Source organism: Lucilia sericata, unplaced genomic scaffold (assembly GCF_015586225.1).
Source record: "Lucilia sericata isolate MDLA Ls3-8-SP2 unplaced genomic scaffold, ASM1558622v1 Contig000514F_arrow, whole genome shotgun sequence".
Taxonomy (NCBI): Eukaryota; Metazoa; Arthropoda; class Insecta; order Diptera; family Calliphoridae; genus Lucilia; species Lucilia sericata.
This window is the reverse complement of record NW_023994527.1, coordinates 264725-289945: the sequence shown is the minus strand read 5'-3', so window position 1 is coordinate 289945 and position 25221 is coordinate 264725. Positions and strand designations below refer to the sequence as shown.

The window sequence follows — 25221 nt, the reverse complement described above, 5'->3', positions numbered from 1 at the left end:
ATTTGTCACATCGTTACCTTAATGAATTTGTGGATTTTGTCTAGATCACCTTTCAATAGATGAATGTTGTCTGTGATAAAAGACCTTCAAATTTCCAACTCTTTTTACTCTTTTGCCGATGACAGCAATATCTGTCATTCTTATTCATTGAGTTATAGGTTAAGCCTTTCAGAACTTTCAGAACCACGTCATGGTAATCATTTACGATTTTAACTCCAACAAGACTTTATGTCATTATCTCCCACAAACCCCTGGCAGATAATGTTTCTCCATCTATATACAACTTATATAATATCAAAGAATTATAAACTCTTGATATTCTGGGCATGGAAATACAGTGTCATGTCCGCTGGACTAAAGTGTCGAAAGAAGCATACAAGTGTCTCGGTTTTTCACAATATTTGATCTCCTTACGCTACTCAAACGGGTATTGCAGAGGGTGAAGGTATTTATCAGTCTATTGATTTACTAGAGCACCGTCGCAACTTGGGGTATATTTTACTGATCTCCACAAAAATGTTTAGTTGTCATTGTTGGATGGTCTCGCAATTTGAAAGAATCCCTAGAATCTTAGATGTTACAATATTGTTACCTTTTATTACTCTCAATCTTAGTCTCGGTTTGTCATGATGAATAAATTACTCATTGACCTAATACCTTAAGATGTTGCTCTAAATTGCCTTAATTTGGAAAAAAGTTTAGTCTGAACGAATTACTAGACAATATTAACTACTTCATGCCAATTTTTCTATAGAAGATTCTCCATTTTACTCCAGTACAATCCAGATAAGATGTAAATTATTCTCCTTGATTTACGTTGATGTCTCTAAAACAAGGAATGGTGTTCGCTTTTATGTTGAGCACGCCGGATCAAGAGTTTGCTTTAAACTTCCTGACTAGTATAGAAGTTCTATCAAACTAGGTCCTTGAATGGCGGTCAATTCTTTATTTGATGGCGAAACATTTCTTAGTAGAATTGTTGTGGATTCCAGGTCATTAGGAAATACCTTGAGGATTATCTTGAAAAAAATAAACGCAAAATTTGTTGATATAACCATATGTAACGCTTGATTCGGGCCTGAGTTAAGATCATGAGTCCCATGTATAACCCACCACGGTCACAAGCTTTATTAAATCTTTCGAGAGCACAGCTACGGTACCTAATTGCAGTGGTTACTTGCAAGTAGTCTTTTGAGCTTTATGTTAGAGGATTGATTCTAACATAAAGAAACGACATCTGAAGAAGCTGTCTTCAGAAAGAGGAAAAACATTTTCAGTCGCTGACTGTAGCAGAATATATCTTCTGCTTCCTAGGCACGATTTATCCATGGTGAACATTTTAAAGGTAAACTCAAAGCTGTGATATACGTTTGTCAGATCTTACGACGTTGTCAGCACATTTTACTGCCAACGTTGTAAGATCTAACAACCGTGTATACATAGCTTCAGTTATTCGAGCGAGAAACTGGTTTGAATAGGATCCAGATCATTAGGTAGAAGTGTACTAATACGCTAGATGATGGACCCAAGTGTGTCTCCAGAGATGTAAATACGTGGACAACCTGCTGACCTAAGCTTCAACCTTTTATAATGTAGTAGTGCTCAATTTAATCACGTTCCCTGCATTCCTAAAGTTGTCAAAATATTATTGGTTGCCTAATCAATTAAGTCTCCCAAATTTCTCTCCCGTTCAGTGTAAACTTTAGGAAAAATTGGTCACAAGTGCTAACATTTATGTCTGATAACGTCCATGTTATAGAACGAATAGATTCTATGACTTTTTAAAAGAATACTAAGCCAATAAAGCTTAATTTTTAAACCTTTGGAATGGTTGGTTGAGAGGCTACTATCGGCCTTGTTAGTCTTTGAAATAAATAGTTAAAATTCTTATTAACAGCGAAAACTTTCCCACAAAATTGTTGACATTTCGATATCATAACAGAAAGATGAAGGGTTAATGTAATTAATACACAGAGAGAAAAATTTACAAATTCGGTTGTGAAAAAACAACACAATTACACTAAATTTTGTAATTTTCCAAACAAAAAAATTAAAACAAACAAAAATGTATTGAATTTGAATTGTTAAATTTATATTTGTTGTTGTTTTTTTTACGAAAATAAAAATTTTCCTCACATTTCAATCATTGACATGATCCATACACTCCCTTTTAGGCAAGTGACGTTTTGTTGTTGTTACTTGTTGTCGTATTTCTTTAAACAAAATTTTTCATTCATTTGTTCGTGTTGTTCTTGTTGTTGTTGGTGGATTTAGTTTTTCTAAGCTTTGGACTCTCTTCATAGCTACATACCAGGCATGGAAAATTCAGTACTTTAGTACTTTTTTCAGTACTTTCTGCTAACGAAAAATACCGCAGTACCCCCACAACATTTTCGGTACTTTTTCTAACTTATAAACTTTTGGTAAATAGCCCACAAAGTAGTCTATAGTCTAGTCTAGTCTAGTCTATAGTCTAGTCTATGGTCTAGTCTATAGTCTAGTCTATGGTCTAGTCTATAGTCTAGTCTATAGTCTAGTCTATAGTCTAGTCTATAGTCTAGTCTATAGTCTAGTCTATAGTCTAGTCTATAGTCTAGTCTATAGTCTAGTCTATAGTCTAGTCTATAGTCTAGTCTAGTCTAGTCTATAGTCTAGTCTAGTCTAGTCTATAGTCTAGTCTATAGTCTAGTCTATAGTCTAGTCTATAGTCTAGTCTATAGTCTAGTCTATAGTCTAGTCTATAGTCTAGTCTATAGTCTAGTCTATAGTCTAGTCTATAGTCTAGTCTATAGTCTAGTCTATAGTCTAGTCTATAGTCTAGTCTATAGTCTAGTCTATAGTCTAGTCTATAGTCTAGTCTATAGTCTAGTCTATAGTCTAGTCTATAGTCTAGTCTATAGTCTAGTCTATAGTCTAGTCTATAGTCTAGTCTATAGTCTAGTCTATAGTCTAGTCTATAGTCTAGTCTATAGTCTAGTCTATAGTCTAGTCTATAGTCTAGTCTATAGTCTAGTCTATAGTCTAGTCTATAGTCTAGTCTATAGTCTAGTCTATAGTCTAGTCTATAGTCTAGTCTATAGTCTAGTCTATAGTCTAGTCTATAGTCTAGTCTATAGTCTAGTTTATAGTCTAGTCTATAGTCTAGTCTATAGTCTAGTCTATAGTCTAGTCTATAGTCTAGTCTATAGTCTAGTCTATAGTCTAGTCTATAGTCTAGTCTATAGTCTAGTCTATAGTCTAGTCTATAGTCTAGTCTATAGTCTAGTCTATAGTCTAGTCTATAGTCTAGTCTATAGTCTAGTCTATAGTCTAGTCTATAGTCTAGTCTATAGTCTAGTCTATAGTCTAGTCTATAGTCTAGTCTATAGTCTAGTCTATAGTCTAGTCTATAGTCTAGTCTATAGTCTAGTCTATAGTCTAGTCTATAGTCTAGTCTATAGTCTAGTCTATAGTCTAGTCTATAGTCTAGTCTATAGTCTAGTCTATAGTCTAGTCTATAGTCTAGTCTATAGTCTAGTCTATAGTCTAGTCTATAGTCTAGTCTATAGTCTAGTCTATAGTCTAGTCTATAGTCTAGTCTATAGTCTAGTCTATAGTCTAGTCTATAGTCTAGTCTATAGTCTATAGTCTAGTCTATAGTCTAGTCTATAGTCTAGTCTATAGTCTAGTCTATAGTCTAGTCTATAGTCTAGTCTATAGTCTAGTCTATAGTCTAGTCTATAGTCTAGTCTATAGTCTATAGTCTAGTCTATAGTCTATAGTCTAGTCTATAGTCTATAGTCTAGTCTATAGTCTAGTCTATGGTCCTAGTCTATAGTCTAGTCTATAGTCTAGTCTATAGTCTAGTCTATAGTCTAGTCTATAGTCTAGTCTATAGTCTAGTCTATAGTCTAGTCTATAGTCTAGTCTATAGTCTAGTCTATAGTCTAGTCTATAGTCTAGTCTATAGTCTAGGTCTATAGTCTAGTCTATAGTCTAGTCTATAGTCTAGTCTATAGCCTAATTTATAGTGATTTCTGTAGTCCAGCGGAAGATTAGTTTAGTACTTTGGATCCTTAAAAGTACTCTTTTTGTTATAAATTAGTACATTTTCAAAATTTAAATTTTCCATGCCTGCTACATACGTTGGTTAGTTTTAGTTTTAATTTAAAACAAAATCTAGTTCTCAGTTAATGTTTTGTTGGTTTTAAATTCTTTTAAAAAGAACCTGTCTAGTTTTACAACAACTAGAAGTAATAGCAGCAGCAGCAGCAACAACAAAAACAACTATTTGATATTAAAAAGAATCTAAGTTTTATAGAATGTAATGTATGTGTTGTTGTTGTTTTTTATGCTCTGATTTATTTGTGGTGTTTCTTTCATGTTTGTTGTTGCTTGAGTTTTTTTATTATTTCATTTTTTTCTATTTCATGTTTAAAACAAAAAAAGTCTTCGCTATAAAAACAACAAAAAAAGTAAATTAGAAAAAGTTTTACAAAAAAACATAATAAATGAAATAAATATGTGTAAAATATAAAAAAAATAATAAATTTTTAAATAATTAAAAAAAATAATTATAATACGAAATAATATAACGAATAGCGAAAAAAAAGTGTTAACATATGAAAATAATAAAGTGCAATAATTTACATTAAGAAATCAGATAAAAATAATTAAAATAAAACAAAAATAAGGAATGTGGTGGATTTACTTCTGGCGAGTACTTTAAATTTTAGATGGATGTATGATTAAGAAAAAGGTAAGTTCCATCAATATCTTAACAAAAATATCAAATTTTTTATTTATATAGTTTTATTAGGAGCCAGTACTTTCAAAATATGTCTACTTCCCTTAATCATTTACAAGTATTTCTCTCATTAACTTTAATTTCAATTCCATACCAAATCCCCCTTTTAGCCTTTGGGCTATAACTTTGAATTTTGCCGTTGTTGAAACGCTTAGTTAAAAATCTTTTTAAAATTTCTATTTAAAAAAAACCATAGAAAATCAAAAAAATTATGAAAATTTATATTTGATTAAACTTTAACAATAGTTGTGTTTTGTTGCTAACGTTCAAAGGCAATTTCATATAAATTTAAAATTTATAAACGTTAGGAGTTAACGTGTAAAATTATACAAGTTAATTTTAACGTCGATAAAAGTGCTACCAATTCAAAAATAAAAATACAAATATTAATGTGTTTATGTCAAACAATAAAAAAATATTTTAAAATAAAATTTAAATCAAAAAAAATATCAAATAAAAAAACCTTTTTTAAGAAAATGTAAATAATTTCAAGTTTTAGCAGATTTCTTCTGTGGAGTGATGCCAAGTCAGGTAATGTTCGTTTTGTTGCTAACTTTAAGCGTTAACACTCATTGATAGCAACAAAACACAACTAATATAAATAGCCTAAAGGTTTATTCTTAAATGTCTTAGATAATACAAAATAAAGATAAATGATTTTGTTAGAAAATTTAACTTAAAGAACAAAAACAATAATAAAATAAATTCCTCAATACTTATTATTTCAAATCATTAGATTAGTTTCCTCTTGAACGTAATTATAGACTTGGTTTCAACCCCGTTTTAAGCACACAATTACACGGTTATAACAAACTCTTAACGATTTTTCATAACTAGCGAGTCTTTAAGTTCCATAAGCCAACAATAAAGAAGTTAGTTTCGGTTAGGTTGGCAGGTCGTCCTCGCGATGTCTTCACTGGGGACTCACTTGGGTCCATTTTATTGATCCCTTTGTGTTAACTGAAACGACAGAAACGGGAAGCGTATTAGTACACCCGACCTAAGTACTCTAGGTTCCTAAACCAAACGAGTCGTACGATTACAGGAGTTTATCATTAGGATATCGATCTGAAATGAGAGAAACGGTCAGCGTTTTAGTACACTTCGACCTAAGTACTCTGGGTTCCTAAACCAAACAAGTCGCACGATTACAGGAGTCTATCATTCGGATATCAACCTTCGATAGATCCGTTAAGTGAAGAAGTTAAGTTAGGTTAAGTTGGCAGGTCGTCCTCGCCATGTCTTTACTGGGGACTCACTTGGGTCCAGTATATTGATCCTTTTGTGTTATCTGAAATGAGAGAAACGGTCAGCGTTTTAGCACACTTCGACCTAAGTACTCTAGGTTCCTAAACCAAACAAGTCGCACGATTACAAGAGTCTATCATTCGGATATCAACCTTCGATAGATCCGTTAAGTAAAGAAGTTAGGTTCGGTTAGGTTGGCAGGTCGTCCTCGCGATGTCTTCACTGGGGACTCACTTGGGTCCAATATATTGATCCCTTTGTGTTACCTGTAATGAGAGAAACGATCAGCGTATTAGTACAGTTCTAGGTTCCTAAACCAAACCAATTTGTCTCACGTATATAGGAGTCTATCTTTCGGATATCAACCTCCGATAGTTCGGTTAAGTCATGCAAGAAAATGCTACCTCGCAGATTCAGTCTATGATCTGCTAGGGCGGGGCAATGTTAGAGGAAGATAGCGATACTCTCTTTTTCCTATTCTACCTGGCAGCTCCTGCAGAAGAAATTGGTCACTGGGTAAGTTTAGTCATCTTGCATAGAGCCCAAAGGGCCAGTGGACAGTCACCACATCCTTTAAGTTCCGTAGAGTTACTCTCGGAATATAAAGAAGTGCTTAGGATCGTTGTGGGTTGCATGACGGCCACATGATCCTCGCCTGTCTACAGGTAGCCTCAGTCTACCATCTGCATTGCGCAAGCTTATACAGTTTTTACGTATAGAGCGTTCGCCACATGGGAGCGGTATGCCGATGTGTGATTTCTTACTAGTGCGGAGCTCACCTTTGGAAGTGAGTCCGCAATGGTATTACCAGGTGATATAAGTGAAGAAGTATAAGTAAATATATTTTCTAAATCTAATGTCAGTTGCGCAATCATTTGAGATGGACCGAAGTATATCTTGTCAAAGAATTTTTCCTATATGATCTTTGAGGTAACGGTAAAATTTCGTGTTTCTAGATAAAAGTCGAAACAGTCTTAAAGTTCAAAAGTGTAAGTACATTCAAATATGTTATACAAAAGAACCTAACCATAAAGGACCTACCTACTTTAGTTGTTCCTCACAATCAAGTCTCAAAAATTTTAATAAGATGGAAGTCAAAAAAGGCCGCATTTAGTGGGTTTCCTTGTCCTACTTAGTTGTTCAGTCATTAGTTTTCTGGATGAATTGCAAGTTAAGCTTATGCGGGTTAGTTGTCTAAATCTTTATGGCCACTGAGCAGGAAGAATCTTTTTTCCATCTCTTTTTCCGAAATGAGTTTAAAATTTGGAGGAATTCCAATGTAATTGTAAACTTCTTTGTATTTAAAGTGGTCCATCCTTTGTAGGTGAGTCAGTTTTATGTACCTATAAAGAAGGATTATGAAGGTCTCTCTACCACTTTCTGATAGCAACAAGTTTGGAATATCGAACAATGATGACCGTACTTTAAAGCGAATACTTATTTCTATGGTTTGTTGTAATGTCTTTCTGAAAGTAGGACCCTGAAAATAAATCCCATGCTTCGCGTTGGGTTGAAACTAGGAATCGTTCCGTTAGAAATTTATTTCATAATTCTCTGTTACCGATAAACGCGTTTGATGTACCCTGTAAATCTTCGAGAAGTTAAGCTGACCAATGCAAAACCATCATTAATTTATCTTAGTAATAATGGAACCGTGAGTAGGTCCACAATAATATTATGGGCTGAACTCAACGAGAAGAGTAATTCCTATGTTAGTATGATGGTACGTATCTTAGTGGACAGACAAGTTTACGGGCACAACTATACAAAATTGGACATGGGATTCAGATAAATGTAAAGCATGGGAAGAGGTTAGTGAAGGGCTTTCTCTGTCATTGCCGGCTTCCGTTGAAATAAGTTCTATATACCAGATCCACAATAGGTCCACAATAATATTATGGGCTGAACTCAACGAGAAGAGTAATTCCTATGTTAGTATGATGGTACGTATCTTAGTGGACAGACAAGTTTACGGGCACAACTATACAAAATTGGACATGGGATTCAGATAAATGTAAAGCATGGGAAGAGGTTAGTGAAGGGCTTTCTCTGTCATTGCCGACTTTCGTTGAAATAAGTTCTATATACCAGAGTCATGATATTATTTATTTATCATTCAGAAACATTGATTGGAAACTTTCAGGAAACTAAGTTTCTCTTCATTTATATCTGATGTAAAATACATCCTCCTGACCTGACCTACCTGATCCTGAACGTTCGAAGCTCTGAACAGTACATAAGAGATGTGTTCTAAAATGTGCGACGCTAATAGAATAAAGATCAGCTGGAGTAAAGAAAATCATACAATCTTTCAAAAACCCGAGTTATTTGAATGATGCTTTCGACACTTGAAGAAAGCGTTAAATCCAGAACATCAATAGCTACAGATATCCTTAGTATTAACAAATTAATCTAGGCCCCACTGGGAGGGTACTTCATGCCAATCTTTCCATAGAAGATTCTCCATTTTACTCCAGTACAATCCAGATAAGATGGAAATGATTCTAATTGATTTACACTGGTGGCTTTAAAACAAGGAATGGTGTTCGCTTGTATTTGCTTTAAACATCCTGACCAGTGTAGTAGTTCTGCAGGCTGAATTATCAGCTATAAAATGGACTTCAAACTGGCCTACCTAACCCTTAACGTTCGAAGCTCTGAACAGTACATGAGAGATGCGATCCGAGTTATCTGAATGATGCTTTCGACACCTGAAGAAAGTTTTAAGTTCAGAACATCAATAGCTTCAGATATCCTTAGGCCCCATTGGGAGGGTAGAAAATTTGGTATAGAGGATAGAAAAACAGCTTTGAGGAATGTCTATATTAATTAAAAACTCGTTCTACGGGGTCACATAACACGATTTCTTATAAAAATCATTAGGAATCGAGAGAATTTATAACCAACATCTATCAAATCTATTGAGAATGACTTCATAAGAGGTCTACTGTAGAGGTATTAGTACGGTTAGTATGACCATCCTAAAGTCTGACTGAAGTAAATTTGGACTCTTCGGACTGCGAACAATTAACAAGAAATTGCTTAACAAATTGCTATTGTAACATTTCCAGAGATTCTCTATTAGTTCTACTTCTTGAACTAGAATTTCAGATTTTATTATCAACAAACAAGAACACGATATCTCTTAAATTGTACCAAGTGAAGTGTTCTATAAATTATCTTAATTGATTTTTAATTTCTAAACACGTTTTTAACTTATTTCCCCAAAACAGATGAAAACAAGTAAGAAAGTATAGTCGGGCGTGGCCGACCATATGATACCCTACACCAGTTATGAATATTTTATGTGATTTATTTTTCATAATAAAGCATTTATCTTCAATATTCCCTTGTTCCGATACATTTAAGCAATTTACGGATGACAAACTAATTTTCTGAAAGAGGCTTTATATGGGGGCTAGGGGCAAATATGGACCAAGCCCGATAAAATTTTGTGAATATATTTATATTTACATAATATTTTATTGTGCTGAATTTCATCGCGATATTTGTGTTTATAAGTTAATTTGGGACATTCAAGTAATTTTCTGAAGGGGACTTTGTATGGGAGCTAGGGTCAAATGTGGCCCGATCTTTATGAAATTTGTATTTATCGGTATATATGTATATTTAACATAATTATGAACTCAGAAGCCCTTTTCGGGGGGTCCTGTTCTATGGGGGCTAGGTCAAATAATGGACCGATTTTAACCATTTTCAATAGGCTTCGTCCTTGGGTCAAATTAAACGTGCGTGTCAAATTTAATCCAATTATCTTGAAAATTGCGACCTTTACCTTGCGCACAAGGTTTACATGGACAGCCAGCCAGCCAGCCAGACGGACGGACGGACGGACATAGCTTAATCGACTCAGAAAACGATTCTAAGCCGATTGGTATACTTTAAGGTGGGTCTAGGACGAATATTTTTGTATGTTACAAACATCAGCAAAAATCCAATATACCCTCCCCACTAAAACAAGAATATATAAAAATATCAGAAAAAAAAAACTATTAGTGTTTCGATAATGATTATGTGTAGGCTTCTTTTTTTCTCCATTTATTTCGTCTAACTTGGCCATTAATACTATTTTTTTCATACACAATTTTAACCAGTTTTTTAATAGTGCAAAACCTCATAATTTTGTTGCTATTAAGTAGTATTGTACTCAGCTGTTTGTTTTTGTTTTTATTTTATTCGACCGAATTGTACCTGAAATGAAGTGAAACAAATAAACGACAAAAAAGAAAATACAAACAGGAAATGAACGAATGTTTGTTGATACTCGTTCATACCCGGTGTGTGCACTTAAAGTTCATTTTGACAGAAGTTAAAAAAACAGGGATGCAAAATGCAACAAACAAATTGTACAAAACAGTACTTTAAAGTTAGAAAGTCACCAGTATGTTTGTTCTAATCTGGCGAAAAAATGAGACTTTGATAACCAACTAGTTACTTGTCTGCAACTAAAGAACCAGTCATGTAATTAGTGTCAATTCTGTATATCTTAAACCAATAATAAGTTAAAGTACTTTTTGTATTTAAGTACTTTTTAGTTTTAAATTGTATCTATCATAATTTTCATCCCCGTTAATGTTTAAACAGTAATTTTTATTTCATTTTGTTTTGGCTTTTCTCTCTATCTCTCTCTTTGTTTCATGTCTTAACACTTGACTGATTTTTTTTCTTCTTTTTTTTAACAAAATAAGAAGAAATTGTTGTTAAAGGTTGTGGCCATTTAAAATAAATGATACAAAATGTGATTCATATTGACATACAGATTAAAAATTTCTGTATTAACCAGTCATCAATGTGTCACAGTTTTTATATGATTGCAATTATTGAAAACGCCTTAATTTAACTGGTGAGTGAGTACTTTTACGTATAATTTTTAAAATTTTCATTCACGAATATTCTCAATTAACTCTATATTCACCAAGGTTGGTAATCGTTATCGCTAGGCTATCGTTACCATTGAAATACCTTTTCAGCACTACTATCAAAATGGTTACCAACCTTGTTATTCAAAGATTAATATTTCAACATTAAGTTCCGATTCATATCAATATATTTGTCCCAAATCTATTTAATCGATTTATTAAACATCAGAATGACTTTCGGAGAAGGACCTATTATGGTTCAATTATAGACCGAACTCTTCAGAAATCGGTATAGTGATTAATTTCTAATAACACATAATTTTTGTTGAACATTATTTAATCACACCACTGGTATTTATAAGCCAGTTATGAAAGTAATTTACTGAACGGAATCTTATATATGATCAAATGAGGACCGAATTTGCCCATTTTCAAACGAACTCTAGCATTTCTCTTTTGGCTTTATCATGCTTTCAATTAGATCGTCTAGAATTTGAATTTTATGTATGGGCTTTACGAAGTTGGGTTATATACAGAATTTAACGCGGATAAGGTAGGACAGGAGTTCAGCAAAGTGTAAAAATCGTAATCAAATTCAAAAAGAACTGATGAAATCAGTTTTATTATATCCATATCTATGGGTATTTTGAGATACCGCACAGAGATATTAGATAGTTATACACAAACAGAAACTGAAATTGTTGGAAACTTTGATAGAATATCTATTTTGAAAACCTGCAAATCGAGATATACTATCGTCTTACTAATTACAAAATTAGCTGTCAGATAGATGTCCGTGTTATCACAGGATGAAGTGCTTTACGTGAACTCCTGCCGTGTTGGCCTAATTTCACGGTGGTCTTTTTACCCACCGGGTGAGCTTTTTTGACGACTAACTAACGCCCCTTTGTGTATCTTACTCGTTGGTGGCAATTTTTGTACATGGTTCAGCCGGTCCACGTACAAGTACTCGAGCTATCCAATCTCTGACCATTCCTGCCCCGTTGCTTAACTTCCAAGATGTAAGAACACTTTGTTCTTACACACTGTGGTAAATCTGGTATGAACAGAGTTCTCTCTGAACATACCTGGACACGAATCCATCAAATAAGCCGAGCACTTTGTTCTTACTCACAGAGAACTGTTATGAACAGAGTTTTCCCTAATTCAAGGGTATCACGTCTATATGATAAATTTAATCCATCATCATTCAACCCAGTACACTTCTCACTACATTCCCCTACATTCATAGTGTATAAATGTAACATCAATTCATTTCCAATGCTAAGTTCCACAGTCAATCCTCTGTGGTATATCAGTTGACTTCGTCAACAGTACCGAACTTATTCCGAAATATAGATTTCACCATGCATCAGTCCTTTAACCAACATTCTCTTCCCGAAAATTTGGGTTTAAACCACAGCCACTATATGGATCCCGAAGAAACCTCAATCAACTGATCAGTCAAGACAAAGCACTGTAGCACCAGATTGTGTGACTCTCTGGTTCGACCCCATGTCAAATCATTCCAAGGAAAGGCCGAGGATACATTTGATCATCACCGGTTTATAGTCCCGGCAGACTAGAGGTATTGATAGCACCTCTTTTCACACCAAGATTGGATCTTTCATCAGCTCCCCCGGGGGAGCTATCACAGAATGTGTAAAAAACATATAGCGCCAACTGAGGTAATCTAAGACCATATTGAACAGTAAAATATAATCGGGAATAATGGCTAATGAAATAACAAATGTGTTTGCTATAAAGGAGGGGAGCTTAAGGAAGTTACTCTGACGAAAACGTTCGGAAAATAAGAATTGGATAAAAACATGGTCATGAGAATCTCCTACGGATACTTCAAATCCTATAGAGTCCGTGATTAATATGATAGCACGTATTCTTAGTGGGCTTAGGTATTTAGGTACAACTATATGAAACTGTAAGAACGGATTCAAACAAATATAGGAGCTTGCTAAAAGTACAGTGAAATGCTGAAACATTTTATCTGCCAGGCTTTCATAGACCTAAATGCCTTCTGATCGATGTTATTCCTGATTGGAAAATTCTAAAGAACTATGTCCATGAATCTGAGTTTCCAAACATTGGATTTATTTCCTTTCATAAATTGCTATATAAGACTTTTCCTTCAAAAATGTTCATAAAAATGAGAGCACAAGGGAACCTATAGCGACCTCAGTTCAACCTAACCTATATGGTTTCATATTTGAAGTGCTATAATTCCCAATACTGATTTTTTTATTAGAAAATATTTTACAAATTCTGAGTTATCCGAAATTAAAAAAAAATGTCAATCAATAGTAGATAAAAACATTCTGAAATTTTTATTTATAAATTTTAATTATTTCGTTGATATTTTTAAAATAAAATTTAAACAATTTTTTAAATTATAAATTCAGTTTAAAAATTGCAGTGATTTGTCTTAAATAGCGAATATTTGTTAAAATTCATTTGAAATTTATTTGGGAATTTGAAGCGGAAGACTTGGGATAATTAGCAAGAAAAATCTATAATTTATAAAAGGTATGTTGAAGTTTGTAGGGGAAAAAGTTCCGGTATGTTTTAAAATATGTCTCTAGTTATAATCTGGTTCTTCCGGAATTTAAAAAGAACATGTTTGACAACTTAGTGTGATATTTCTCGCGGATATATCTTAAGAATGCTTCAGAAATGTCTTAGTAATAGATAAAAACTAATTTACGGGACATTTCAAGAAGCGAGCGTCTTAGTAGCTTTCTCGATAACGATATGCTAATTACCCAGACCGAAAGCCCCTTGAAATTTGTTGAAATCCATTAACTATAGTCTACTTTTAGTGGTTTGAGTTATGCCGAATCCGAAATAACGGAATTCCATCAATTCATATTTTCGAGATATTGATAATGAGTGTTAGTATGGCTTTGTCCTTCAGAATAGGAGGAGAAACCCACACTCACACCGTCCTACGGAAAGGTGCATGATTCAGTAGGACGATTTCGATTTTTGTGTGGGCCCAGAGTTTGCCAACTCCTCGGATTCAGTTTTTTTGAGAAATCCTAGGGCTTGCTCGTTACCGTACCCTTTAACCATTTGGCGATCGAATGCAGTAAAGGAATCATTCTTACTGCATGCGAGTTCGTCAACTAGCGCTCTCAAGATCTTCTCCTACAGAAGCAGTCATCTGCCCGTAGTTATTTTCCCATCGGTTGACTAAGGTCTATGCTGGCTCTCATGATGATGTTAAGCTAGTTGATGGTCTTAGCAGCCTACCCTCGGGCACCTGTGCTTCACTCAACCTTTGCCGCTTAATACTACGTCTGCTGCCTATACCTTTTAGCCGTCGTAGTCCCTCGAGTAAAGGAGATTGCGGACGGCCCCTTGGGTATTGTGCTAGCAGACTACGTAATGCTTACGTCAGGATTTTCCGAGATGGTGATTGTGTTCAGTCCACAGTTGACATGGGACATCTGTTTAGATGTAATCACATACTTGATCTGGTTTGGTTCGGTTCTTGGTTCTTGGCTGGCCTGACCTCTACAACAGTAGTATTTAGCATAGCCTCATATTTCTGTATGTAGGTAGGTGTGTTTCCACAGCAAACGCTTTTGCCGCTTAAGCAGGGACTTAGGATTTCGTTAGTCCAACGTCCTGACATATCAGAATGAACCTTTTTCGTTCGTTATTGTCTGTCCTGTTTCCTGGCAGTTTGTACCTCTACCATAGGTGTGAAAAGACACTGCCGCTCCTCTGGAGTTGGACGCAGACCAGGATACCGCTTAATATGAGTCAGATGCATCCTAGATTTTGTTTTTTACCAAAAACCTTCGGACCGACAGAAACATATTGTACTTTCCAGCCGCCCTTAACATTGGGAAACAGATGCTGGGTTATCTAGGCAACATTATTAGCCTACGTAACCTAAACCGCAGTCCCTTACCGATATTGAGAAAAATGAAGAATTTCTGTACGAAAACTGTAAGAGAGATATGCTGGTCTAATAAAGTAACAAAATATAGATAAAATATTCTAATTTATTCTATAGAAATCTATTAAAGTATCTATTAGAATTTAATATTATTGCTATACATAGTGTACACAAGTCAATATCTTTTCTTAAATCTACTCCCCGGGGTGTAAAACAAAAAATGTCTTTATAATAATAAAAATAAATTACCAATAAAATTACAGTAAAAACAAGATCAAGATACAACCAATACAAAGCAAAAACAAATTTTAACCAATTTCTATTTTCTTCACCCCGAATAAATTTCAAAAAACACATCAAAAACAATTTGTTGTTGTAAACCTTTTTTTTCGTGAGTTAGTCCCCCATTGGAAATCAATTAAAAATTAAAGTTACAATTTGTCTATGAAGAAAAGATACTTTCATACATGTACAGAGACAAGTGTATAAAAACAACAAATATGCGGGACAATGTAAATAAAGTAATTTTATACCCAAAAGATATACATAGTAGAAGAAAAAATAAATAAAAATACTTAAAAGCAACTGAAAAAAAAAACCCTTAAATATATATATTCTTGTCATATATTAGAAGTAGAAAAAGATAAATAAATAAACAAAGACTTAGAAATCGAAAAAGAGTCCCTCATGAGTTGTTATGCTCCTATTCAAACATTGATCGGTAGTCTGGTTGACGAAAGTGTTAAACAAAAAGTTTCCACAAAAATTGCACTCCACTAAAGAATTAAAATGTAATTTAATACAAAACAAAACACGTAAGAAAGTATAGTCGGGCGTGGCCGACCATATGATACCCTACACAAGTTATGAATATTAAATGTGATTTATTTTTCATAATATCGCATTTATCTTCAATATTCCCTTGTTCCGATACATTTAAGCAATTTATGGATGAAAAACTAATTTTCTGAAAGAGGCTTTATATGGGGGCTAGAGGCAAATATGGACCAAGCCCGATAACATTTTGTGAATATATTTATATTTACATAATATTTTATTGTGCTGAATTTCATCGCGATATTTGTGTTTATAAGTTAATTTGGGACATTCAAGTAATTTTCTGAAGAGGACTTTGTATGGGAGCTAGGGTCAAATGGGGCCCGATCTTTATGAAATTTGACAGGGTCATCAAGACTTCTATAAAACTTAGTTGTGCCGTATTTTATCGATATATCTGTATATTTAACATAATTATGAGCTCAGAAGCCCTTTTCGGGGGGTTCTGTTGTATGGGGGCTAGGTGAAATAATGGACCGATTTTAACCATTTTCAATAGGCTTCGTCCTTGGGTCAAATAAAACGTGCGTGCCAAATTTCATCCAATTATCTTGAAAATTGCGACCTGTACCTTGCGCACAAGGTTTACATGGACAGCCAGCCAGACGGACGGACGGACGGACGGACATAGCTTAATCGACTCAGAAAACGATTCTAAGCCGATTGGTATACTTTAAGGTGGGTCTAGGACGAATATTTTTGTATGTTACAAACATCAGCACAAATCCAATATACCCTCCCCACTAAAGTGGTGTAGTGTATAAAAATATACAATTCTTAACTAAAAGGGAGAAAGGAATAAGTAGAAAGAAATAATGCAAAAAAAAAGTAAAGTATTTTTACTAAGAATCCCTATAAATGCGGGAATAGGGAAATATTTTTGCAAAAAAAATACCACAACACAAAAGGCATACTTTACCCTCAAAGGATTGTTTTAAGTTATCGAACACAAAGGAATTGTATTGGTGTTTAAATCACTTAATTTTTTAAACATTATTATTTTTAAAACCAAACAGTGAAAGAATTTTGTCTCAAAAAGTGTGGTCCTTCCTAAAATTTTAATAAAACGTTAAAAGCTTTCCGGTTATACTTAGAAAGTGTTAAAACTAAAATCCTACATTTCCCCGGAAGAATTGGCGAGGTTGCTTGCTTTTGGAATTTTCTCAAACTTTTTGAGAAATTTGTCGTAATATTTTCCCCATAGTCTGGTAACAGGCAATTGTTCGAAGACCGAGAAGTAAGAGAAGCCATCTTACGCTAGACCAAAATTTTTATAAAAATATAAACATTATTAGTTTTTCAAAAATGGTTTTGTGTGGAATCTTTTGACACAAAGGGTATTAAGAGGAAATCTTTCTGGGAAATCCCTTGAATAGGGTTTTCGTTCATAGATTCTTAAATATGTATATTCAGAAAGTTTTCGGTAATAGCATTGTTTTTGGAAAAGTCCAATTGTAACAGGGGACGTCTTACGCTAGACTAACGAAATTTTGAAGAATATATCAGATATTAATGGATTCTGTACATGTTCAATGGTTCTTTGAGTATAAGAAATCAGGGTCAATGGTTTCATGTGAAAACATTTAAGAGATATTATAATTATTCTGTTATCACCGGATAAATTTAACTAAATTTGACCCATGATTTAAGTTATGTTGACTTTGAGAAATCGACTAATTTTCCTTGTGCCAAAGAGTAAATTAGTTTAGCTTAAAGGGGCTGCTTCAATAGAACACGCTACTCCTTTTAGTCCCTTTATAAAAAAGGAAATGAAAAGAGAATTCTAAGAGATCAAGTTCAAAAGAGGTTTTTGGTTATCATTACAATTTAATATATCCGAACAGTTGCAAAGCAGTTAAAAGAACTCCATTTTGACAAGACAACTCAAGTTGTCAGGTATTAGATATTAGATCCAACTGTAGACATGTAGTTCATTAAGTCTAGATACAATGTATAGTTGCCCAAGGATATGTTTCTCAAGACAGTTAAAGCTGGATATTGGCAGAGAAGGTGGAAAACCTTGATTGTTGTATAGAATACCAAGTCGACTTGCATACCTACCCGATACTCAGTAACCCCTGAATTGAGATTTTTTATCCTTGTCCCAAAGAGGAAATTAGTTTAGTGTAAAGGATTGCTTAAAAAGCACACGCTGCTCCTTTTAGTAGGAGTAGTAGGAGGTTGTATCTATATCAAATCCCAAGAATACACCTAGGCCACTATCGGTCCTGTTGTGCGCTCCTTTTCATGGAAAATGTTTGTTGGTAAAAACAAAAACCTGTTCGCGAGGGATGTTATATCCGGAATTATAATACTCCCAAGATATTTGGATCTAATTTCGGCGAAAGCCTGGCAATGGCAAAGAAAATGCTCGAGAGTTTTACTTTCCTCTCCACATAAGAAATACAAGCCGATGCAAAATGATCGGTGGCGGCGGCTTATTATAGAAAATATCGGCGGCGGCTAAATTGTCGGCTCAATTTAACATTTTCTTCAGAAATTGACCTTATAAGCGTATAATATATTGAAAAATCTCTGTAAAATGTCTGTTATATAGAAACCTTTCTCTATATAAGTTTTTTCTGCAGAAAATGGACATTATTATAGTAGTTTTCACTATTTTAATATTAGCACAATATTGTGTGGCAACTCTTTTCAATTTGCCATACGAATTTAAAATAGTGGCAACTTCGTTCAAATTGGTGAAATTATTTTCTGATAAACATGTGCAGTTCCAAACTTTATCAGCGGCTACGTTTAAGCCGGCTTAGCTTTTGAGCCGAAAGAAGTCGGCGGCGGCGTGGCTTTCAAAATATTACCGGCGGCCAGCCGCCGCCGATTGTTGGCTTGTATCTCTGCTCCACATGCTCTACATTCGTCTGAATCCAATTTAATATAAGTGTACCGTAATCCTTTGAGTCCACTCAGAATACGTACCATCTTAATAACCACAAACTTGTCCTGCTCTCGTTAGTTAGGGTCACCCCATAGTATGTTTGTGGTTCTAACCACGATTTCGTTATTCCAAAAGACTTTGTGGGTTTCTCTCACAAAGCCCGAAAGCGTTTGGTGGTTATCACGGTAGTTTAATGACCCAAATAGTGGCAAAGCAGTCTGTAAAGTAGTTCCTACAATATAAATATTCTAAGGTGCAGAACACCATATAAGAGAACTCGTAAAGAAACTGTCATCGACTATCACGTATCGCACCTATAATCAAAATGTGTCCAAACTAATGCTGGATCTTAGAACTCAGTCTATTCTTATTATGGAAAAAGTATGTCTAGGGAATAAAGGTCTAAACATATAGAATATTAATTGATTTGTATTAGTCTTTATGATGACATCTTTTGCAGAAGTCGTTCTGAGAATTATCACATCTTGAAGGTTTCTAATTCGCAACCATGTCACTGCGTTGTGGACGATTCAGTTTTAGAAATCACGGTAAATTCTGAATTCAGAATATTTAGTTATATTTCCTCCCTTTTTCTGACTTTAATAAATATTTGTTCAAATATCGATAAGGTATGGGAACCGCACCTGTATTCGATTGACGAACATATTTGACCAAATTTACATTTCAAATAAACATACATACATACAAACGTATTTCTGGAAACACTTAAAAAAACTGTATCTGTTATGTCAACGTCCCCGTAAGTGGGTGTGATAATCAAATTTGTAATTAAGCGTGAATATAAATTTAATATTTTCCATGTACATTACAAAATATTCACAACATTTCATTTAATTTCATATTTATAAAAACTCATAAAAAATGTGTATGTTTGCAAATTTTGGCATTTATACAAAATTTAACAACAAGGAAACATTTTATCTAAAACATTTAGCTTTGCATTTGTAGCAAGTACTACGTTCTTTGAAAGAAAGAACGAATGAACGTACTCCTTATAAAAAATCGATGACAGCATAAGTAATTGCAAAAACATGTTGTATTTGTTGTTGCTGTGTTCGGTTCCATTATTTAGTTAAAAAACATAAATAAACACAAATATGTATTCATTTTTATACAATCGACTTGCTGAAAAATAAACATTCCATTTTATAAGACATCATCATTATCAGCATCAGAGGCAACGCCAGGCAACACCCAACCATTCATTCAATTTTACATACATCCATTTTGCTTAAATATGCTTGACACAAAAAAATATTTATTTGTCATATTTAAAACATATTTTCGACGCACAAGTGATTTTCTTTTTGGAAATTTTAGTGTTTTTTTGTAATTTTTTTGCTTTGTTTTTGTTAGTGTTGGTTCTTTAGAAGTGAAAATTACAACAGCATGAGTCAAAATAACATTTTAAACTAAAAATAAAATCAAAATTAGTTGTGTTTTGTTGCTATCAATGAGTGTTAACGCTTAATGTTAGCAACAAAACGAACATTACCTGACTTGGCATCACTCCACAGAAGAAATCTGCTAAATCTTGAAATTATTTACATTTTCTTAAAAAAGGTTTTTTTATTTGATATTTTTTTTGATTTAAATTTTATTTTAAAATATTTTTTTTTTGGTTTGACATAAACACATTAATATTTGTATTTTCATTTTTGAATTGGTAGCACTTTTATCGACGTTAAAATTAACTTGTATAATTTTACACGTTAACTCCTAACGTTTATAAATTTTAAATTTATATGAAATTGCCTTTGAACGTTAGCAACAAAACACAACTATTGTTGAAAAAATAAAAGAAAATATAATTATTATGCTGCAACTAGTTATATGAAAAATGTGTGGAAATATTTATTGTTTTTATTTTATTTTAGGAAAATGTTTGTGTTGTTTTTTTTTCTTCTTTACAACAAGTAGACATTTTCTTTTGTGAAAATGACTTAAAAGTAAAAGCGTAATAATAATTTGTTTTATATTTTTCTGACATGCACTTAATGGGAGGGAACTAGCAGTGGCAATTTTGGAATATTTTCCTTATGGTTTAGTTATAGTTAATTACTTGTACTAAGTAAATTGGATTTAAAAATGTTTGAACTAATCTATACTACAGACTATGTACTGGTCCAATCTATGGTCCAGACTATGGACTAGTCTATAGTCCAGACTATGGACTAGTCTATAGTCCAGACTATGGACTAGTATATAGTCTAGACTAGACTATGGACTAGAATACTCTAGACTAGACCATGGACTAGTTCATAGTCTAGACTATGGATTAGTATATAGTCCAGACTATGGACTAGTATATAGTCCAGGCTAGAGTATGAACTATTCTATAATGTGTACTGTGTACCAGTCTATAGTCCAGACTAGACTATGAACAAGTTTAAATTCCAGACTAGACTGTGGACTAGTTTATAGTCCAGACTATAGAATAGTTGATAGTCCAAACTATTGACCAGTCTATAATCTATACAATACACTAGTCTATAGTGCAGACAATGAACTAGTCTATAGTCCAGACTATGGATTAGCCTATGTATGGACTAGTCTATAGTCCAGACTATGAACTTGTCTATAATTCAGATTGGGGACTGTTCTATAGTCCAGACTATGGACTATAGTAGTCTATAGTCCAGACAATAAACTAGTGTATAGTCCAGACTATGGATTAGCTTATAGTCCGGTCAATGGACTAGTTTATAGTCCAGTGTATGAACTAGTCTATAACTCAGACTGGGGACTATTCTATAGTCCAGACTATGGACTAGTCTGTAGTCCAGACTATGAACTAGCGTATAGTCCATACTATGGACTAGTGTATAGACCAGATTATGGACTAGTATATAGTCTAGACTATGGACTCTAGACTAGACCATGGACTAGTCTAGACTATGGACTAGTATATAGTCCAGACTATGGTCCAGTACATAGTCCACACTATGGACTAGTATATAGTCCAGACTAGAGTATGAACTAGTCTATAATCGAGACTGTGTTCCAGTCTATAGTACAGACTAGACTATGAACTAGTTAATACTCCAGACTAGACTATGAACTATTTTATAGTCTAGCTAGACCGTGGACTAGTTTATAGTTCAGACTATAGACTAGTCGATAGTCCATACTATTGACTAGTCTATAGTCCAGACAATGAACTAGGCTATAGTTCAGACTATGGGCTAGTCTATAGTCCAGACTATGGACTAGTCTATAGTCCAGACTATGGACTAGTCTACAGTCCAGACTATGGACTAGTCTATAGTCCAGACTATGGACTAGTCTATAGTCCAGACTACGGACTAGTCTATAGTCCAGACTATGGACTAGTCTTTAGTCCAGACTATAGACTAGTCTATAGTCGAGACTATGGACTAGTATATAGTCCAGACTATGGACAAGTCTACAGTCCAGACTATGGACTAGTCTATAGTCCAGACTATGGACTAGTCTATATTCCAGACTATGGACTAGTTTATAGTCCAGACTATGTTCTAGTCTATAGTCCGTACTGCGGATACTTTTCAACTGTAAACTATTTTATAGTCCAGACTATGTTTATGAGTCTTCTATGGACAAGTCTATAGAATAGTCTATTGATGGTCTATAGAATAGACTATTGATAGTCTATAGAATAGACTATTGGCTAGCCTATAGAATACACTATTGACTAGCCTATAGTCTGGTTTATAGTCTACACAGAGGGAAAAGAAATATACACGCCTGGTACCAAATTTACACCAAATAGTTTATAATTTTTCAATAACATCCGTTGTCAAAGTATATACATACGAACGACAACACTATGTAATTTTGAAAATGCAACGTTGTCAATATTGCAACAATTTGTTGTCGAAATCTAAATTTTATACACATCCGTTGTCTAAATGTTAACAAACGTGGTAAGCTCACTATTGGCAACGGATTGTTTGTCAATAGTGAGCTTACCACGTTTGTTAACATTTAGACAACGAATGTGTATAAAATTTAGATTTCGACAACGAATTGTTGCAATGTTGTCAACATAACATAGTGTTGTCGTACGTATGTATGTATATAATTTGACAACGGATGGTATTGAAAAATTATATATAGTTTGATGTCAATTTGGTACCAGGCGTGTATATTTCTTTTTCCCTCTGTGTACTACTATTGACTAGCCTATAGAATAGACTATTGACTAGCCTAAAGTCTGGTCTAAAGTCTACTACTATTGACTACCCTATAGAATAGACTATTGACTAGCCTATAGTCTGGTATATAGTCTGGTCTATAGTCTGGTCTGTTGTCCTGCTTATGGACTTGTATATTTTCAATTGACGATTTCAAAAAGTACTGTACAATTACAATATTACTGAATTCTTCATCTTGAAATAGTCCATGGTAAATGGTAATAATTCTATTTGGTCTTACCAAAAGACCAACTGTCAGTTAAACTCAATTTAACTTTCAATTAAACTCAGATTATTTCATGTAACTCGTAGGCTTTTGCAATAACAAAAACATTTCTATATAAATCCTATATTGTATGTTTAACACCAATAAAACAAATCATTCATAAAAAAAATTATTTTGTTTTGTGTTCGCATTTTATATTTTTGCAAAATATTTACAATTCAATAAGATATAAGAAGAAGAAACAAAAACAACAAATTTTTTTTGTGGATTTTGCGTGACTAATTGGACTTACAAAACGAAATATTTGAGAGTACTTTTTACACAACCGAATATTTTGATTATTTCGTATTGAAACGTATAATTGTTAAAAACATTTATTATTTTGTTTTTGGCAAATGTACTTATAATGGCAATAAACATATCTTATTACTTATATTTAATTATACATTTGTGTGTTTTTAATATATTTTATTTGCCGAATATAATAGAAATATTTCTACATTTGTAATGTTATTAAATGTAATGGAATTTATAGAAATATAAAATGCGATTAGAGAGTAAAAAATATTTCGACAGAAATTTACAGGAAAATGTATTGATGCCCTATCGGCATAACAAAGGTATTATGCGATTTATCCTTTAATTTAACCATTCACGATATTATGTGTGCCCAAATTTTAGAACAATTTTCTATTTAAAATCCGTACATTGCCTTGACTTTTCGATCAAATTCCGACTCCCGGTTACTAATTAAGACGTAAATAATTATTTATTTGTTTTATAAACATCTATAGGGTACTCTTTACTATTATGAAGAATTGTTTAAATTTATAAAAATATATTTATTATTTACTTTTATATATTTTGCTTCTTTCATTTTATTTCCAAGAGTTGTCTTGCACTAAATCGCAATTGTAACGCAACACTTGTATGAAAAAATGCATAAACATTTTAGGTTTTTTTTTTTTTTTTTTGCAAAACAACTATTTTAACAATAATACTTAATAATGAAGATGATGTTGCAAAAAAATGTTTATGAAAAATATTTGCAATAAAATTTGAAACAAAAACAACTAGAAGATATAAAAATATTTTATGTGTTAATTCTTGTACGAACATCTTGTACATGTACGAACAAGGGATTTTATTTTGTTTAAACTGAATTAAACAAAAAGATTTAATTTAAACAATTAAATTTTAAATTGTTTTCAAAGTTTATAGTAGAGTGTAGTTTATAGTCTAATCTATAGTCTAGTCTATAGTCTAGTCTATAGTCTAGTCTATAGTCTAGACTATAGTCTAGTCTATAGTCTAGTCTATAGTCTAGTCTATAGTCTAGTCTATAGTCTAGTCTATAGTCTAGTCTATAGTCTAGTCTATAGTCTAGTCTATAGTCTAGTCTATAGTCTAGTCAATAGTCTATAGTCTATTCTATAGTATAGTCTATAGTCTAGTCTATAGTCCAGTCTAGTCTAGTCTAGTCAATAGTCTAGTCTATAGTGTAGCCTATAATGTAGTCTATAGTGTAGTCTGTAGTCTAGTCTATAGTCTAGTCTATAGTCTAGTCTATAGTCTAGTCTATAGTCTGGTCTATACTCTAGTCTATAGTCTAGTCTAGTCTAGTCTAGTCTAGTCTAGTCTAGTCTATAGTCTAGTCTATAGTCTAGTCTATAGTCTAGTCTATAGTCTAGTCTGTAGTCTAGTCTAGTCTATAGTCTAGTCTAGTCTAGTCTAGTAGTCTAGTCTATAGTCTAGTCTATAGTCTAGTCTATAGTCTAGTCTATAGTCTAGTCTATAGTCTAGTCTATAGTCTAGTCTATAGTCTAGTCTATAGTCTAGTCTATAGTCTAGTCTATAGTCTAGTCTATAGTCTAGTCTATAGTCTAGTCTATAGTCTAGTCTATAGTCTAGTCTATAGTCTAGTCTATAGTCTAGTCTATAGTCTAGTCTATAGTCTAGTCTATAGTCTAGTCTATAGTCTAGTCTATAGTCTAGTCTATAGTCTAGTCTATAGTCTAGTCTATAGTCTAGTCTATAGTCTAGTCTATAGTCTAGTCTATAGTCTAGTCTATAGTCTAGTCTATAGTCTAGTCTATAGTCTAGTCTATAGTCTAGTCTATAGTCTAGTCTATAGTCTAGTCTATAGTCTAGTCTATAGTCTAGTCTATAGTCTAGTCTATAGTCTAGTCTATAGTCTAGTCTATAGTCTAGTCTATAGTCTAGTCTATAG

At 33.4% G+C, this 25221-nt stretch overlaps 1 protein-coding gene across 1 annotated transcript in view; it reads left to right on the top strand.

Annotated features, from left to right (window-relative positions):
- The first annotated feature begins 4468 nt into the window (after positions 1-4468).
- Positions 4469-25221, top strand: part of LOC119605737 (putative uncharacterized protein DDB_G0277255) — a 220936-nt gene continuing 200183 nt past the window's right edge. The window contains exon 1 of the mRNA XM_037959014.1: positions 4469-4738. The gene's annotated coding sequence lies outside the window, so the exon portion shown is untranslated. The remainder of the gene's footprint in view (positions 4739-25221) is intronic.